This window comes from Mixophyes fleayi, chromosome 10 (genome assembly GCF_038048845.1).
Source record: "Mixophyes fleayi isolate aMixFle1 chromosome 10, aMixFle1.hap1, whole genome shotgun sequence".
NCBI classification, from domain to species: Eukaryota; Metazoa; Chordata; class Amphibia; order Anura; family Limnodynastidae; genus Mixophyes; species Mixophyes fleayi.
The window spans coordinates 8,775,320-8,794,184 of NC_134411.1; the positions used below are offsets into that span (position 1 = coordinate 8,775,320).

Genomic DNA, 18,865 nt, shown 5'->3' on the forward strand with positions numbered 1-18,865 from the left:
GTAGTCCTTTCTTGCCTACTTTTTAAGAGACTCCTACTTTCCTGGAGTGCAGGCTAAGCTCCCAGATGTGCGCTCATCTGTCACAAAGGGTGGGGTACGTTAATCATCACTGTGAACCCCAACAAGATTTAAAAGGACAGGGGAATCACAATTTCTATAATTCCTACACTAATAAAATGACTACTTACCAAATGTCAGACCTGCATTTTCTTCGGCTTTTCAAATCGCCGTCCAGTGTGTAATCCGATTGGCCTAAACATGTACACTATCGAATGACGTGTTTTACTGTGGAGATTGAAAATGGCGGTTTTAAAGCGGCAATACCCAGACCCTACACCTGTATTACATTATACGGGCATGGGGTCTGGGTATTGTCGCTTTAAAACTGGCATTTTCAGTCTCTCCACAGTAAAACATGTCATTTGATAGTGTACATGTTTAGGCCAATCGGATTACACACTGGACGGTGATTTGAAAAGCCGAAGAAAATGCAGGTCTGACATTTGGTAAGTAGTCATTTCAGTAGTGTAGGAATTATAGAAATCGTGATTCCCCTGTCGTTTTAAAATCTTGATGGGGTTCACAGTGCCGTGGTAACGAGTACCACCAGTCAAGGGTGGGGTATGTTAATCCGTCACTGTGAACCCTGACAAGATTTAAAACGACGGGAATGTCGTTTTAAATCTTGTCGGGGTTCACAGTGCCATAGTAACGAGTACCACCGGTCACAAATTTGGCAGGGATGTGCTAAGATGGTGCAAATTGCCATAACCAGGTTATGATGTAAATGACCAGACATGGAAATTAGGCAAGTATAGAGCTGACAGACTAAAATTTTATTAATAGAAATGTATCCTTAAATTAACTTACTCTGCCAAATGTATTTTCTAGTGCCACCAGTATCATATAGTACAGTAACTGTAAATTGGGACAGCTGCTTAATCATGTCTAGTAGACTACTAATATTACTCATACTGCCGTTGCCATGTCATAATCCCATAATTGCCTGTTTCTGTCAAAAGATTTGCATGGTGCTATGCCACAATGAGTAATATTGAGACATGAACCGTTTTTGAACACTATCAAGCATGCTATATTTAGCACAGAGACATTTCACACTACGTGATCGCTACGTGATTGCATCTAGGGCATCCCCTGAATCCTCTACTTCTCTCACACAGAGACACAATATCATAACATAAATATTGCGCCCCATAATTTGAATTTGAATGATTTCATCCATTTTAGGCTCTCAAATTAAGGTTAACTAAAAATGTATTCATTGTACTTTTATCTAAGGCAGGGTTAAATGCCAGAGGGCCTTGGATAGACAACATGTTTGGGCCTCCTGAATTTTATTTAGGTATGATTCCAATACTAGAATATTATAAATAGAAAGAGCACTCTCCAAAGTCTTTGCACAAGTCCACAGTGCACAATTGTAAATTCTGCTACTGTTTGCGGGCTTCCACCCTGCCACTGCCACATGGAAGATCAGACGTGTGTGTTCTGGCAGAACGCTAAATAAGAAGAATCATTTCCATAGATCAAGTGAGTTCACAAATTTTTAACCATAAGATAAACTGCACTTACAGTATTACAGGAAGAAATAGTGGGTTAACCCTTAAAGTTCCCCTGCTACGCTTTTTGGATTGCTCCTTCCTCAGACCACACTGGGAACATACAATATTGCACCCCCCATTTTAAGACGCATAAAACTCCATCTTCCAACCAGGATAATTGGCATCACTGTGACATACACCAAGATATATACATACAAATTCGGTTTTGTAGAAATAGATTAAAATCAAACCCATCATAAAAAAAGAATGGGAATCAAGGTATTAATCTCATATATCCAAAACGATTCTCTCTTCCATAATCCATACCTGCCTACTCTCCTGGATCCCGGTGGTGGCAGGGCTTAATGACATCATCAGGCCCTGCCCCTGCTGTACAATGACGTGAATCTCAGCATTTCATAGCAGGGAGCGGGACTGCGGTGACGTGATGGATTACCATGACCCCTCCAGCACTCGTCATCTGACCTCTTAATGCAGCTAGAAAATCCCCCCCCAATCTATTTCCTATGGGAATCTGATCAATGCCACAAAATTTCAAACAAGCCGGATCACCATTGTGGACTTCAGCAAAATGTTGGTATATCGAATGATTGGAGTTTTTGAGCTTACTGAATCTTTGGTGCTTATAAATCTCGTGAACACCCATTCATGCATCATCATCACCATTTATTTATATAGCGCCACTAATTCCGCAGCGCTGTACAAAGAACTCATTCACATCAGTCCCTGCCCCATTAGAGCTTACAGTCGAAATTCCCTAACACACACACACACACACACACAGACTAGAGTCAATTTTGATAGCAGCCAATTGACCTACCAGTATGTTTTTGGAGTGTGGGAGGAAACCAGAGCACCCCGAGGAAACCTACACAAACACTGGGAGAACATACAAACTCCACACAGATAAGGCCATGATCGGGATTCAAACTCATGACCCCAGTGCTGTGAGGCAGAAGTGCTAACCACTTAGCCACCGTGCTGCCCATCCGACATAATGTGTACCAAAATCTCTTTGCAATAAATATATCACATGTGACAGATGACAACTTAGACTTTCCCAGAGACAAACTTTTAACAGCTATATGATTTAAATCTATCCGAATGCTGCATCCTGTACCAACACATCTTACAGACTAATGCGATATTGGGCCGAACGGTCGTCTATCGTGTCATTGGCCGGTTAATCAGGTGAAAATCCTGTCATGTGTACCCAGCCTTACATCGGTCGCAGATTTTCTAATTCTAGTTATGTCCATAATCAGATTTTACCCTCGAAAAGAGGGGGCCAGTCTAGATTTAAAGCTGGGGGCTCTGGTGTAAATAAACGTTGGGTTCTTCTCCACTACGCCCAATAAAAATGGATCCAACCTCAATATACGCCAGTCTTCTTTATTTTTTTATGGAAACTTGAAATAAAATTGAGAGAAAAAGAGGAATTATCTTTTTTTTGCCAGGTCACCCCTGCCTATATGTCCCAAAACTGGCGAAGTGAAGCCTTATCGCTCCCCGTCAGTATCACCAAGCGGTATTATGTTTTATGGTTATGTTTTAACAGTGGTTCTGTTATGGATGTATACATTGTGTTATTAAGTGTAATTCATGTTTGCATTAGTACCAGGTCTGAGAAAAGAGTGTTGGTCTGTCTCCCAGCATAATAGGTGTTCAACTGGGAACAATGCTTTTGCTAATTTCACCACTAGTGATGGGCTCCTTTCAGGATATCCTTTGTGTGTTCCATCATATAGCATCTCTGCAGGTCTTGTGGATCTGTGTGTCTACCAGAATGTAGTGACAGTGAAGCAGAGCCGTTAGCTCCTACACGGCAGTCCCAGGGGACAATCCTCTACAGGCCTGATACAAGCACGGATCAGATACACCATACTTGCCATCTCTCCCGGAATGTCCGGGAGACTCACGCATTTCGCGTGAGTCTCACGGACTCCCGGGAGAGTGTGGCAATCTCCCGGATCTGCCCACTTCCTAGTGAAGTGGGAAGATTTATATCCAAAATGTTTGGCCCGACGCGATTTCCGTAGCCCTGACCCCTGCACACCCACCTTCCCCGGCAGGTTCCCGGATCATACATTCCATAAGTTGGCAAGTATGAGATACACCATGGTGGCTAATAGAATACCGGTATAGTGTTGCATTTGTGTGATTCTTGTCCCATCTGCAGTAATATGACTTTGTTAACCATTTCTTGAAAGTGTTTTAATAACTGTTGGTGCTTTTGTATTAACAAACCTAATGCATGTTTTTATCCGGATATTTGCCTGGGTGTGAAGTATGTTCCCATGTCTATGATACTGAGGATATATAGCCTGTGGGTACAGTACTGTAACATGCAGGTTTTCAGACCAATCAGTAAAATAAAAGAGTCTGAGTTTCTGAGAGTCACTTAACTTATTCAAAAAAGAATTTCCTTTTTCCAAAATAGTTCTACAGCCTTAAGGCCCTGTTCACATTTGATACCATGGGAATGTAAAAAAAAATATGCTTTTAGTCATATATTTCATGTCTTCACTTGCTCTCCAATTGAATTAATCAAAATATCAGACCAAAATACAGCACTTTGAATTCCAAAAGCCTCAGTGGAAATCACCTTTGCAGAAAGCACCTTAGTTTTTTATTTGCTACGTTTCCAGAAATATTAAACTTGGGGTGTCTGCACATATTGTAATTGGTTTTCACTATAGTGATGTCTGAGTGTAACTACTTTAATTAACATAAATTATAATGCTCGGACTAATGTTCTGTGCAATGTCTCTCTCACTGCTCTCTCTACCATCATCCTGAAGAGGAAAAATAAAGCCTTGGAATTCCCTCCTATGTAGATTTTGATTCACCCTAAGGTTTTCAGCAGAGACCACCCACAAGGAACTCAGACTTCACTGCAAAAGGTGCATAGGTCGTGGCCCTCAATGGAGTCCCGCTAGAAGACAAGTGACAAACGAAAAGGGACAAATAAAGTTATAGCTTTACACCAACAAAGTAAAATAAAATACTGATAGAAATAAAAATGTATATTTTATGTATATAAAAATGTATATTCATAATTTATCTTTTTTAGGAATTGCTAATATATAAAATACAATAAGTAGTTAATAAAACACATTGGGGTACTGGTTATTAGCCCAGAGCACCAATAAAAATTAATGAATTAAAAAAAAAAGAATTCTTTATGTAAGGAGCATATGAAGAAATCATCATCCATCTATGACCATAATCATTTTAAAAAATATATGGAATTTATAGTTACAGTATTACAAATATTTATAAATTACATATTCTGTCAATTGGAATATCATACATAATTGAATTATTAAGAATCAATGCTATTAACTCACTGTTGTTATTGGTAGGTGTACTGAGCAACCAAATAGAATCTCAGTTTGTGTTATTAGCTGCTAATGTTCTATTATGTACGAATAATAAAAAGATAATAGATTAGATGCATATTTAGTATGGGATCAAAATATATTTTTGGATTACACAAAGGAAAAGTGTAGTCAATGAGAGAACAGGGTGACAGCAGGGTAAGGATCAGAGTTAGATGATGAACCATTGTCAGGGATTGGTAAAGAATTATTTCAGAAAACTAGACCAGTTAATAGCAAAAGTCGAACAGTAATTAGTGTAGGTAGACTACTAGTGTAGGTATACTACTAAAGTACAATAATCTTTTGCCCAAGCCATGAGCAAAGCAAAGATAAATCATTTTGAAATCTGATGGCATCAGATTGAGGCTTGTTCTGTAGATGTGTGCAGACAATAGCACATATAGAAGCATAATAAAAAGTGACAAAAACACATGCATATTCCTCTAAATTTTTTGAATGTATTTTTTGAATGTGTATAGCAAATATTTCTCTTTTATCCAAGTCTCTTCTGAGCGTGACCAATTATCACATTTCTGCTATACCTAACAAACACTTGGGTGTATATTTACTAAACTACTGGTTTGAAAAAGTGGAGATGTTGCCTATGGCAACCAATCAGATTCTAGTTATCATTTATTTAGTACATTCTACAACAGATAGAATCTGATTGGTTGCTATAGGCAACATCTCCACTTTTTCAAACCCACATTTTAGTAAATATACCCCTTGGTCTCTCCTTTGCCATTGACACTTGATTATGCACTACTTTTAAAAATACCCCACTGTTTTTGCCTCTGTGATATAGCACTCTCCTGGTTCTCATCCTATCTTCTTTTCAGTTATTCAGTTTCTCCTTAACAATTCTTTATTTTGTCTGCGTGCTACAATCCTCTGTCCTAGACTCTAGTCTACAACTGCTCTCTTGCCATTTTAATATCCTGTCAATTACAGTGTCACTTGGAGATTCACATGTGGGTGACACCAGTGAAATGTCTCTTACAACAAACTGTCTACCCTACTATTTATCCACTGTCATCTCAGTGTGGTCCAGGAAGTGCTGAGATTGTCCATCAACCCTAGACACACCATTGTAAAAACTACTGTATTACTTTGACTATAAGGGAATACAGGAATCCCCAGTCCACTACTTACATGTAGATTGCCACAGGATCTTCTGGGGCTGCCATGATTTGGCTGCAAACCTAGAGATTATGAAGAGGTAGTAAAATGCTCAATAAAGTAGTATGAAAGCTAGTGACCAAGACATAGCCAGCAATACAGGTAAGAAGCAGTTTCACCTCTGTGCTTTGCCTATGTGGAGTGTTGTGTGCACTATATTATACGCAATGGTCTTTCACCCAGTGGTCGAAGTGGGCTTGTGTACGGTGGTAGGCCATACCGCCACTTCTCCTACTACCTTGCCTTGTAAGACAATGAAATTCCATTCACTTACATTTTCCATACCGCTACTTCTAAATTTCCACTTCGACCACTGCTTCCACCTATTAAAAATGTGATAATATTTAGCTAGTTGTTGCCAGTGGCGGATCCAGGGGGGGGCAGCAGAAAGCCTACCTTTAAAATAGGTCCCAGCCGCTGATCAAAACGGGAGGGGGCAGGGCCAATCACAAGTGGAAGGCTGGGCTAAACGCGGGCCAGCCAATCAGAGTAATGGAGGGGCGTGATTATGCAAAATCGCCCCCTCCCCTGAACATAAAGTCTAGGTCCGCCCTTGGTTGTTGCTGTGGAGAGCTGGCTGGAATAATTGTGGATTCACGTGGTATTGTCTTTGGTTGGTAGTCTTGTTTCTAGATGGTAGGAGGGTATTCTGTGTAGTTGGTGTTGAATTATGAGAAGACAGTTGGTGGACTGTCCAAATGGAATGGAATAGTTGAGGGGTGGTCATAGACAAAGATACTGGCAGAGTGTGGGTGGTGTACTGAAGAGAAATGAGACTGGGAGTTGACTGAGATAATAACTGGCTAATTATATGTGTGGAAGAGCATAAATGTGGTGGCAGTGGCTGGTGAGGAGGCATAATAAAAAAAAAAAAGATGTAAATATGGGTATTGTGAAAGGATGACAGTGAAGGGGCTGAAGATGTAATAAATAAATCTATGTTATTAACCTGAAGGAATGTGACAGAATACATGATAGTGTAACTGAAATGTGGGGAATAATGGTTTTCTAGTGTGTAAATAATAATAGGTCTAGCATGGTGTCAAATTGACACCCCTTGTTTAGAGAAAAATGTTCTCCCTCAAAAGGGACTGAATTTTACACATCTTTGGAGGTGGTGAAGATAGGGCCTCAGTCTTTCAGGTGCAGTTTATATAGGACGGAACATTCTGACATGTAAGTGATACATGTAATAATTACAGTCCTGGGGATAGATTTATCAAGATGTTTGAAAAAGTGGAGATGTTGCCTATAGCAACCAATCAGATTCTAGCTGTCATTTGTAGAGTGTACTAAATAAATGATAAGAAGAATCTGATAGGTTGTTATAGGCAACATCTACACTTTTTCAAACCCGCAGCTTGATATTTTTACTCCCTGATATCCTCTCACACTTGTGATCAACATGAGGTTGGAACTAGCAGTATTATAGGAGAGATATCACAAGTTAATTAACAAATATATCACAAGTTAATTAACAAAGCATGTGGTCCAAAATGATTACGTACTATACTTTGTAAAGTGATATATTTATTCCTTCCAGCATATGCATTTATAGACAGACCTGCAACCTTATAAAGTAAGACCAAAATACTTGTCCAGGGCAGACAAATGCATGAAGGAGGCAGGTAAATAGGTGCAAAATGATGGGTTTTAAAGTAAACCCCAAAGAAAAATTTTGTTATATTATCTTTGAAAGCAGTATATCATCTACCATTGAGCTGCTTCTTCTATAAAAACAACATTTTTACTTCAGATATGGTTATATTACCATATTATTTACAATAATAATTCAGAGATTCTATATTTTCTTCCAAAGCTAACAACGTGTAGGTTGATAACCCAACACCAATCATTACCATCAAGTCACCGTATTTTTACACTCAATTGGATAGTTTGTAATGTACTTTTCAATTAGTAAATGTTGCTTCAATCTGCACTACTACCCAGTAAAAATGTCCCTTCCCCTAGCCAAAGAGGCACCATGCAACTATCTTTCCAGAACCTCTGTGTTCCTCTTACAGCCTGGCAGAAAACTGGGTGGGGAGAGGTGGGGTTAGGAGGACCAATCATATGCCCCAATCAAGATTGTGGATTTGTATTGGTCCTCATTCTGATACATCCCCTCCGCCACCATTTGTTTCCTTTATTACAGAAGCAGCATTTACGTACAAATGCAGGATTTCAAGAGGAGGATTTACATGCCCCACTACCAGATTGTGTATTGCAGTTTTAGACAGTGCTAGTCTGCTCTCCAATCCCTTCCCATCCTCCTACCTGCAACTGTTGTTCTTGTCTTAAGCTCAGTTGCAGCTTATCTGGATCCTGGAATGTTAGGGTCCTGTTTGTAAAAATTATCAGTACATGAAATATTGAAAGCCTAGCAATGAGTAAACACTCTAAGCCTCCCGCCCCTTAACCAGTCCCAGCATTAAATAAAAAAAAATGCCCATTATTACCAGCCCCTTAAATTTTGGCCTGGGAAGCTGACCTGGGCAATTTCCTTAGCGACGAACAATGGGACACAATATATATACTCGGATTTCCAAATGCTCTATTAGTGTAGCCATTAAAGAAAATTCCTATAAAACGCTTACAAGATGATACCTGGTCCCTGCCCTCCTCCATACCTTATTTCCTAACACCTCAGACACATGCTGGTGGTAATGTGGCCAGCGGGGAGACTTTATACACATATGGTGGACGTGCCCAGTACTGTCTCCCTCCTGGGCCGCTATCAGTTTCCTCATCGTAGACGTCACTGGGCTCATCCTCACTTTGACCCCTGCTAATCTTCTCCTGTGTGCCCTCATCTTGATAATGCCTCTGACAAGATCATTTTGCACATCTCTTGTGCGGCAAAGTTCCAGTTAGCTCGCAATTGGAAGAAAAACAGTCCTCCCTCACGCCAGGAGGTAGTCAACAGAATCTGGTTTGTGTCCCGTATGGAATATATCACTAGTCTCCAGAACAACATAGTGGCTTCCTTTCATAAAATCTGGTGAGGTTGGTACCACGCAACCCCACTATCCGGCATGCTGTAAAACTTTTATTATCTTTACTTAGTATCTCATACCCCCAAGCACTTCCTCCTCTTCAACCTCAGACCCATGTGTAATTAATAGCCCCTAACCTAACCCAGCATTAAATTAATATTCCCATCACCCTACTTTATATTAATAGAGTCCACTATAACCCCAGTATTAAATGAATAGCTCCCACCACCATTAAATGATTCGCTCCCACCCTCACAAAACCATTATACTCTACCTAATACCTCATCCCTTATCTGCAATACATAAAAAGCAATTTACCACCATCCTTAAACTTATCTTTTGCTCTACAGCGCTGTAGCTTGCTCCGGGAACTGCTTGCATGCTCTCAGCAGAAAGAGATCGGCGGGTGTACACGTGTGTGAAGATACTGGTCAGCAGCTGTAAAGTGACTGGTCCTGGGGAAGGGACAAGCCACCTGGAAGTACAATATGCCAGAGCCTACACCACATTCCTAGACCATATTTGCACCTGGTATTGCTATGACTAAGGTGGGCATTGGCTTTAGTCAAATATTTTACCTATGTGATTATTTTACCTATGTTCTTAATCTTATCTGGTGTGAACAAGATAAGTTTGTTATTAATGTGTAGGAGGTTTATGGAGATTGCAGACGTCAGAGCGTGACGTGGACTATGCATAGAATGGACTGTTCAGATGCATCAACAGAAGAATTGGCAGGGTAAAGTTTGTATGTAAGTTGCGTGTTAATCTTCAACTATACAATACTAGGGATGGTCAGAACTCTGGAACTAGGAGCCAGCTAAGATAAGTTTTTAAATATAATACATCAAATATAATTCATTTACTTAAAACAGAAGCTGAACCTAAAATAAAAAGGTTTAGTTTATTAACAGTTTCACAGCTGGAATGTAGATGTGAAAAGTAGATGTAGTAACGGTGTTAAGCTGCTCTGGGGCAGCTTTGAGCCGGACCTGGGGTTCCTGAAGCAGAAAAGTATTTTCCTGCCAGCAGAAGGACTTGATTTCTGCGCCTCCTCTGAGGTGGTGTAAGACGGGCCTTGGCCTATTTTTTCAGAGGGATACCTTTTGCACATTCAGGGCCTCCTTTAGAGTCGGACGCAAAGTCCATCTAAGAAGTGTAGGAGTCGGAGCTTGGTAGGGTATTACGAGTGGCAAGCAACCCCAGTCCCGTCCTACTCGTAATACCCTATGGAGCTGCGAGCAGTTCCCGCAGCTAGCTAACCGCTTGCGCCACCTAATTCCTGCCGCACAGTTTTAGCCCTTTTTTGACGTTTGTTGCGTCTGCGCCTCACTGCATCTAGGATTTACTTACAGGGTCACGCCTTCACAATTCCGCGTTCCGCCTTTTCTCTCGTAGTGAGCCGCAATCTGTCGCAAGTGTCAATTGCGACCAAGATGCAGACGTATTTGGTGCTTGCTGCACATGTGTGATAGTGTTTTTTTGTATAACTACATTATCTCTCTAAACCTGTGCCTTTCCCACACAAAATCCCCAAAAATTATTCCAATCCAAATCTGTTAATTCAAGCTTGAAAATATTTCCTAAAGAATGACTAACTCATGTTGAAAAGATATTCTGCACATATCAAACGTATCTTGGGATCTGCGTGATTTGGAATACAGATAAATAGGTTCCATACTCTTTTTTAAATTTAAGTTGTGTGTCGGCTTTCGTCTGAACTTAAATCATGTCCAAAAAGTTTGCAAACCAAAAAAAAAAGGATTACAAATTATCTGCATGGATAGATATTTCATGTTCATGTTTTATTTTGATAAACGATTAGTATTTTACTGAAACTGTTTTATTGATTTGTTGTAAAGTGAAACTGTGGTTGTATGGCTGAGATTGTGTGGCAAGCTTCAGCACACAATATTGTGTTTAGTTTAAGTAGGAAATCTTTTGTGGTTGATTAGAGAAGAGGTGGAGAGAATGAGGAAGTTCTATATTAAGTAACACATGCTTAAAAGGTTTCATCAGCAGGAATCGAAACTGAAAATAGCAGACTTCTGAGACTTGGCACTTTCTCATACCATAATGCTTTTCAATCTCCTTCTCAAACTACTGTTTGCTTTACTCAGACACATAAAAATATTATTTCACTTTTTATTGCACTTTTTATATGTGAAAATCAATGGTTAATAACAATATATTGCTTTGTACTCTTGTTGAATTAAACATTTGTGCTCCAATGACTTAGTGATTCCTTGTTCAAAATAAATTGCTAGTTAAGGCCATACTTGTCTACTTTTGCAAGCAGCTTTCCGGGAGGGGGTCCGTCGAGGGGGGCGTGGCCACGCATGGGGCACCATAAGGCTCCGCCCCTGGCAATCTCAGGCAATTTTAGCCAATCGCAGCAGGGGGCGAGGCCACGATGACGCGTTTTGCCCTGCCCCCCGCCATCTTCAACAACGCCGAAATTTTTGCCTGCTCTCTCGGGAGTACGGGAGAACTCCTAAAAATTCGGGCGTCTCCCGGACATTCCGGGAGAGTAGGCAACTATGGTTAAGGCCAAATACAGAATTAACTACTTTCTAGAATAATTTGGTTTTATCGGAGGCTGTTATGTATTTCAACATTGCCTAAAAAGCAAAATCAGCTCCACTTAAGTTAATAAATGCTATCATATAGAGAATATTTTTTATTTGCAGAATGATATATATTCATGTGTTAGAAAACAATAATAGAAAAAAAAGGAAAAATAAATATACATACTTTCCATTTAAGATCATGCAAATCAAATTTAACACAATGAGCATCAATTACACTTTGGAGCAAATCCAGCCAAAGGGTACAAATTTGAACCTGGACAAACCATGTTGCAATTGCACAGAGTGCAAATGGAATTTTCCTCATCGGACTCCATGGCAGCTCTTGCAAATGGGTTAACACTTACGGGTGAATTTATCAAGCTACGGGTTTGAAAAAGTGGAGATGTTGTCTATTGCAACCAATCAGATTCTAGTTATCATTTATTTAGTACATGCTACAAAATAACAGCTAGAAACTGATTGGTTGCTATAGGCAACATCTCCACTTTTCCAAACCCGCAGCTTGATAAATTTACCTCTTAGTCTGATAAGTAGAGAATAGAGACAGAAAAAAGTTGAACGAGACTCCTCATTCCATTGATGGGCAGTAAGGTGGCTTAGTGGTTATCACTTCTACCTCACAGCAATGGGGTCATGAGTTTGATTCCTGACCATGGCCTTATCTGTGTGGAGTTTATATGTTCTGCCCGTGTTTGTGTGGGTTTCCTCCGAGTGCTCCAGTTTCTTCCCGCAATCCAAAAACATACTGGTAGGGGTAGGGGTAGTCAAAAGGTCCAGGTCACAAGGGTCACAGGCAGGCAGGAAGATTTCAGGAACAGGCAAGAACTGGAACACTGGGAACGCTGGAGGCAGGTAGAGACCTGATACTCTGGCAGAGGTGAAGGGCCAGGAAGTGGTTTAAATAGCATGGTCGGCCAATGGGAGCAGAATAGGAATAGCAATAATAGCGTCCCGTTGCCTAGCACGTGTATCCAAAGGCCGGGCGGATGGAAGTGACGCTAGGAGTCTGCAGAGACGACCGTCCCGGAGAGATCGCGGGATGGCCCCTGACAACATATACTTTAATATGGAGCTAGTCTGGCTTTTGCATCAATAAAAGTTTCCACTCTTCTTGGAAGGCTTTCCACAAGATGTTGGAGTGTTTCTGGGGAATTTGTGCCCATTTGTTCTGTAGAGCATTTATGAGGTCAGGCACTGATGTTGGACGAGGAGACCTGGCTCGCAATCTCCATTCCAGTTCATCCCAAAGGTGTTCGATGGGGTTGAGGTCAGGGCTCTGTGCAGGCCAGTCAGTTCTTCCACACCGAACTAATCAAACCATGTCTTTGTAGTCCTTGCTTTGTGCACTGTGGCACAGTCATATTGAAATAGAAAAGGGCCTCCCCCAAACTGTTCCCACAAAGTTGGACGCATAGCATTGTCAAAAATGACTTGATATGTTGAAGAACTAAGATTGCCCTTCACTGGAGATAAGGAGCCTAGCCCAAACCCTGTAAAACAGCCCCATATTATTATTCCTCCTCCACCAAACTTCACAGTTGGCATAATGCAATCAGGCAGGTAACGTTCTCCTGGTATCCGCCAAACCCAGACTCACCCATCTGACTGCCAAACAGAGACGCGTAATTCGTCACTCCACAGAACACGTTTCCACTGCTCCACAGTCCAGTGTGCTTTATGCCACTCCACCCGACGCTTGGCATTGGTCTTGGGGATACAAGGCTGGCATGCAGCTGCTCAGCCATGGAAACCCATTCTATTAAGCCACCGCTGCACAGTTTTTGTGCTTACATTAATGCCAGTGGAAGTTAGGATCTCTTCAGCTATGGAATCAGCAGAGCATTGGCAACTTTTACACACCATGCGCCTTAGCAGTCGTTGACCCCGCCCTGTGATTTTACATGGTCTTATATGGTCTTCCGCTTTGTGGCTGAGTTTGTTTTTTTCATGTAGCACACAAATACCTGATAGCTTATTTGTACACTGAAATTTAAAGTTGATATTTGTGTGCTACATGAAAAAACAGTCAGTATTTAACTTATGTGCAAAACAGAATACTAATTTGCACCCCTTGCATTGTAACATGGTTTTGTCCAGGAGATTGAAATAAGAAGTTTCTCAAGTTAAGATCCTTAATGAATCAGGCCCCTCATTATCAATTGTGGAATATGAATTTAGAAAAAAAGAAAATTTTGTTGATATCTCCTTCACCAAATCCCCTATTCAATTTTAAGAACAAGTAGAATACTTTTGTCTTTAACATTACACTTTAGAGTTCCTTGAAGTCTATTATGGAAGATCAAACCCAAAATATTAAATTGACTTCAAGTTACAGCAACCCTGTCCCTCCCAGTCCTAGCTCAGATTGCAACATCAGTTTAACACAGTAATTGCATAACTCACATTTATGAGAAATATTCTTGTTGTAGTAATGTGAAAATACCTCTGACACAACATATGTTAGAAATAATATCTCCTATATTGCATTGTATAGGGGATAAATGTATGCTGTATAATGTACTGTAAAGTTTTTATAAGTCACTAGGGTACATATACTGGTTATAACCATTGAAGGGACCTCTAATACGCAATAATTAATAGTAGTGGCTGCATTATTACATTGAACATGAACATTGTAGTGTGACATCAGAACTCACTGTTTATAAGCTGTAACATCTGAACTCACCGTTTAAACATGTACTTTTTACTGTTTTTTAAATATATTAGCATCACTTGTGTATTATACATATTACTCATATGACCTCATACATGGTCTACTGATGTCACCTAATAGGCCTTAGCATCATAATACCAAATATCCCTTAGTTATAACTGTGCTACAAATTATGTCTGTAGGGCTGGACTCTGTCCATGGAATTATGGAATGTTATTGTGATCTCCAGTTAGCCTCAATAATGAAAAGTTAAGGGAACTGACCTGATGGTTATAGCTATAGTCCTCACCCTGCAAATGACGTCTCAATTCTTGGCTAGAGCTCTTGTTAGCTTGCCCCATTCCCCAGACCCATGCTAAGTCCTGCTGAGTGACGTTATTCCCCTATAGAGGCTAGTGATGAGAGACACACTGTTTTATCTTCCTTAGGAGAACATCAAGCAAGCAGAGCACCCAACATATGAAACTATAGATTATGATTCTGTACTCCTTTGAAGAGGACTCCACAAAAAATTTGCATAAAGGACTTGATGCTACCAGACTGCACAGAGACAAACCTATCTTGAATATCCTACTCTTCTTAACTAGAAGAGTTCCTATCAGTATGTACACATACAAGTCTGGAGCATGAGATTATACCAGAAAATTAGGCATTGTATCATCATTAACTTTAACAATTTTCCTGTTTTATATCTTCTGTAATGAGCAGATATTATTAACCCCTTAATAAACTTCTCTCGTAGATTTAAGTCCTGCAAGGCTAGGCCTCATGAGGAGAACAATCTACCTGCTGTACTAAATGGTCCGACTCCTGAGTAATCATGTTTCTGAGACTTGGCCGTTACTAATACCCAATGGCAGAGGCAAACAGCAGAACGCCTGTAAAGGAATGTGATCTGGGACCACACAGTGAAAGGCAACCTGAAGATGGACATTTAAACCGAAACTAAACATTTTGTACTTTTATTTACATTGCAACGTGACCAGTGGAGATTCCTTTTTTCATCTGTCTGCTTATATCCTTGTAAATGCACATATATAGACATATAGATAAGCAACCAGATAAGCAACCAGTGAAAGAGTCATTGTACGGCATAGGCAAACCGAGGGAGGGGGGGTTCTAGTGCTTGGAAACCCCCCTCCAAGCCTGGGGCACTGTATAATTGAGGTGTCTGGACCATGCCCCTGCTTCACACGGCTCTGCTCGAAAAAGACAGAGCTGCGTGCACCTAACAGTAGTGCACGCAGCATTGCCCATGTATATTATGGGGATAAGAAGAGTTGGAGAGCAGCCAAGCACTGTCTAAAATTATAGCCACGTCCCCATGCATGCTGGTCACACCCACTGGTGGCGTGGTGTGGAAACTCCCCTCTACAAATCTGCGCTTGCCTCTGTATAGGATGTCAAAATCCAAGCCCCAAGCATAGATATTGTTTTTTCCCATTCTAAAACAGTCTGCAGTGGCAGTGAGTGACAACAGAAGACGGCTACTGAGTTACTAAATGTGAATAAATAATTCATTCACAGTCACGTGGTCTGCCCTCTTCTGCTGTCTGTTCCCCACAGACAGTCACTCACTCATTGTGGTGCCTACAATGTACGTAATACTGCAGCTGGGCCTGATTCTAACATGCAAAGCAGGCACAGATTGATTTTACAGATGTGTTACACTGTCTAGTGGATAGGGTCTGCCCCCTTAAAGATGTATTTCTTAAGAAACCAGATTTTACACAGACCATGTGACTTCAATGAAATCCCCTGGGAGGAAATAATTGTGATTAAGCATAAAAAAGTTTCAATAGATGCAATTTTGGCCCCTTTTGTACAAATGGTACCAGACACAATTTTACAAAACTATAGAACTCTTCATCGGAGAACATAGACAATTCTTTTCCAGTTACATGTATTTTATTTTTACAACAATTTAATTTTTTCAGTTCAATCATATAGTCCTTACTTCCCAAGACAGTAATAGCCACTATTGTCTAGCACAGTGATGGGCAAACCAGTCCTCAAGGGCCATCAACAGTTCATGTTTTTAGGATTTCTTTAATCATGCACAGCTGAGTTAATCTATTTGGCTGGGTCAGTAATTATCCCACCTGTTTCTACAGACAGAAATCCTAGGATAGGATAATTACTGACCCAGCCAAATAGATTAACTCAGCTGTGCATGATTAAAGAAATCCTAAAAACATGAACTGTTGATGGCCCTTGAGGACTGGTTTGCCCATCACTGGTCTAGCATGTCACAATGGCTGTCCTTGTCTAGCAGTATGGATTGCACTCTCTCCCGAGTCAGTATATTCCGCTAAGGAATGGGTAGGGATGACATACAATAATTCAATACATATTTAGCAGCTTAAAAACCTGGCATTATTGGATATGGAATATATGAATTACGAGAATGTACTAAGCATTCAGAAACAGTCCTGGTAATAAACAATAGAAATATGTAATCCAGGGAATTTTATCAAATAACTATAGTGCTTGTCACAGTTCGAAACAATGACCATTAAAGCCCTTTGTCCTGCTTTCTGGGCAAGCCTAACTATATCATCATAATACATATAAGAAGCTATGATCAAGGCAGAAACCACCAAAGCTGCCTGTGGTAGTCACTTTAACAGTGGTGATAAAACCGACAGTGACTACCACGAACAAGAAAAACCGAAACTCACTTGCCCGACTCCTAATAATTGATGACTGACCTTAACAATGACAAAAGAAGTCCCCGACAGTATGCTAACAAATCACGATCAACAGTAAGAATGGCAGCCTCTTTTCACTTAAAATTGCGACCTTTATATCACTATTTTTAGAGCGGCAATGGGGCTTCTCATCGGACCTAACTCTTACATTTAGGCTTAGCGTTAGGAATAGGGTTAGGAATAGGGTTAGGCTAAGCGATAGGGTTAGACTAATGGTTAGCAAGAGGTGCAGAGGCTATGTGGCCCACAGCTGAAGGGGCCCCGCCTTCCTCATATGCTAAAGCTCCATGGGCCTGAGTCATACAGGAAGGTAAGGCAAAAAAGGAGTACATTTTCTCTGGGACAAACCATGTTAATCAATGCAAGGGGTGCAAATTAGTTTATTATTTTGCACATCAGTTAAATACTGGCTGTTTTTTCATCTAGCACACAAATACTTAATAGCTTTATTTGTACACTGAAATTTAAAGTTGATCTGGGACATGCCTTACCTCAACTATAAATCTGTCCCCACATTTTACATTTACCTCCCCCTTCAATGCAACATGGTTTTGCCCAGATACAAAGTTACTCCTTTGTTATGCTTTACCCTCCTTAATGACTAAGGCCCCATATGTTTGTGAGGTGTTCAACATTTGGCAGTACATGTGGGCCCTTACCAAATTGCTATGGGGCCCACAAAGTTTATATAACCCCTCTGTCCATGATATATGGCAGTATATTCGGTTCAAACAGCATGATATAATCCTTATACGCTGCATAAAATTTCAGGCAAATATCTGGACTACCAATATTGAGTGAATTGGATTTGAGGTATATTTCTAAAGTAAAATAAAGTTAAGAGAAAAAGTAATTGTCCTTTTCAGGTTTTGCTCACTTTTTCCTTGTAAAATAGAAACATATAAGCCAGCAAATAAAATAAAATACTGTTTATTTATATTGCCATATATTGCCAAAATAAATTCAGTTGAGTATTCAAGGCTGTTAAAAAACCTATTCTCAATTAAACTGACACATAATGAAGTTATTACATTTGATTTGGTCCTTAAGGAGCTAAAATATGCAATAAAATGCATTCTTACATGCAATCCCACTGAAAGACTAAGTGGGATTTCCTACAGCTGTTACTTCATTCGCAACATCTCAAATTACTATAGTACATGAATTAAAAACAGGTCACTGAGTAACAGGGGAGGAGGGACTCAGCAATGTTTTCAGTTTCATTTCCCAAGCTTTGTTGATGAAACACAGCTAAGTTTCATTGCATCATCGGTGTTTACCAGGATTAACAGCTTCCTCATTTATTTGCTGTGCAATGAATGTACTCAGAAGTCGTTTTGCAATGTCAGATCTACCTACAACTGTCAGTCTTTCATCACCACTCTATGGGTCTTTTGTATCTCTATTTATTTTAGTAATATCTATTGTTTTTAAAATCTTTTTTGAAATATGAGATTACAATACACTTTAATTAATGTACTAAATGGTACAAACATGCATTGTTTGTAATAAATAATCAGCAATTAGCCTTGGTCAATATATATATATATATATATATATATATATATATATATATATATATATATATACCGTATATACTCGAGTATAAGCCTAGTTTTTTAGCACATTTTTTGTGCTGAAAAAGTCCCCCCTCGGCTTATACCCGAGTTAGCTAGGTAAGCGGCATCCCTAGTGGGGAGAGAAGCGGGCAAGGTGGGTGGAGGAGGTGCGGCCTGTGCAGAGTGACC

At 40.1% G+C, this 18,865-nt stretch overlaps 1 long non-coding RNA gene across 1 annotated transcript in view; it reads left to right on the forward strand.

Moving 5' to 3' along the window:
• The window catches only part of LOC142103406 (uncharacterized), a 50,161-nt gene extending 34,602 nt beyond the window's left edge, over nucleotides 1–15,559 (forward strand). The window contains exon 3 of the long non-coding RNA XR_012679338.1: nucleotides 15,149–15,559. This is a non-coding gene — a long non-coding RNA (uncharacterized LOC142103406). The remainder of the gene's footprint in view (nucleotides 1–15,148) is intronic.
• The last annotated feature ends 3,306 nt before the right edge of the window (nucleotides 15,560–18,865 follow it).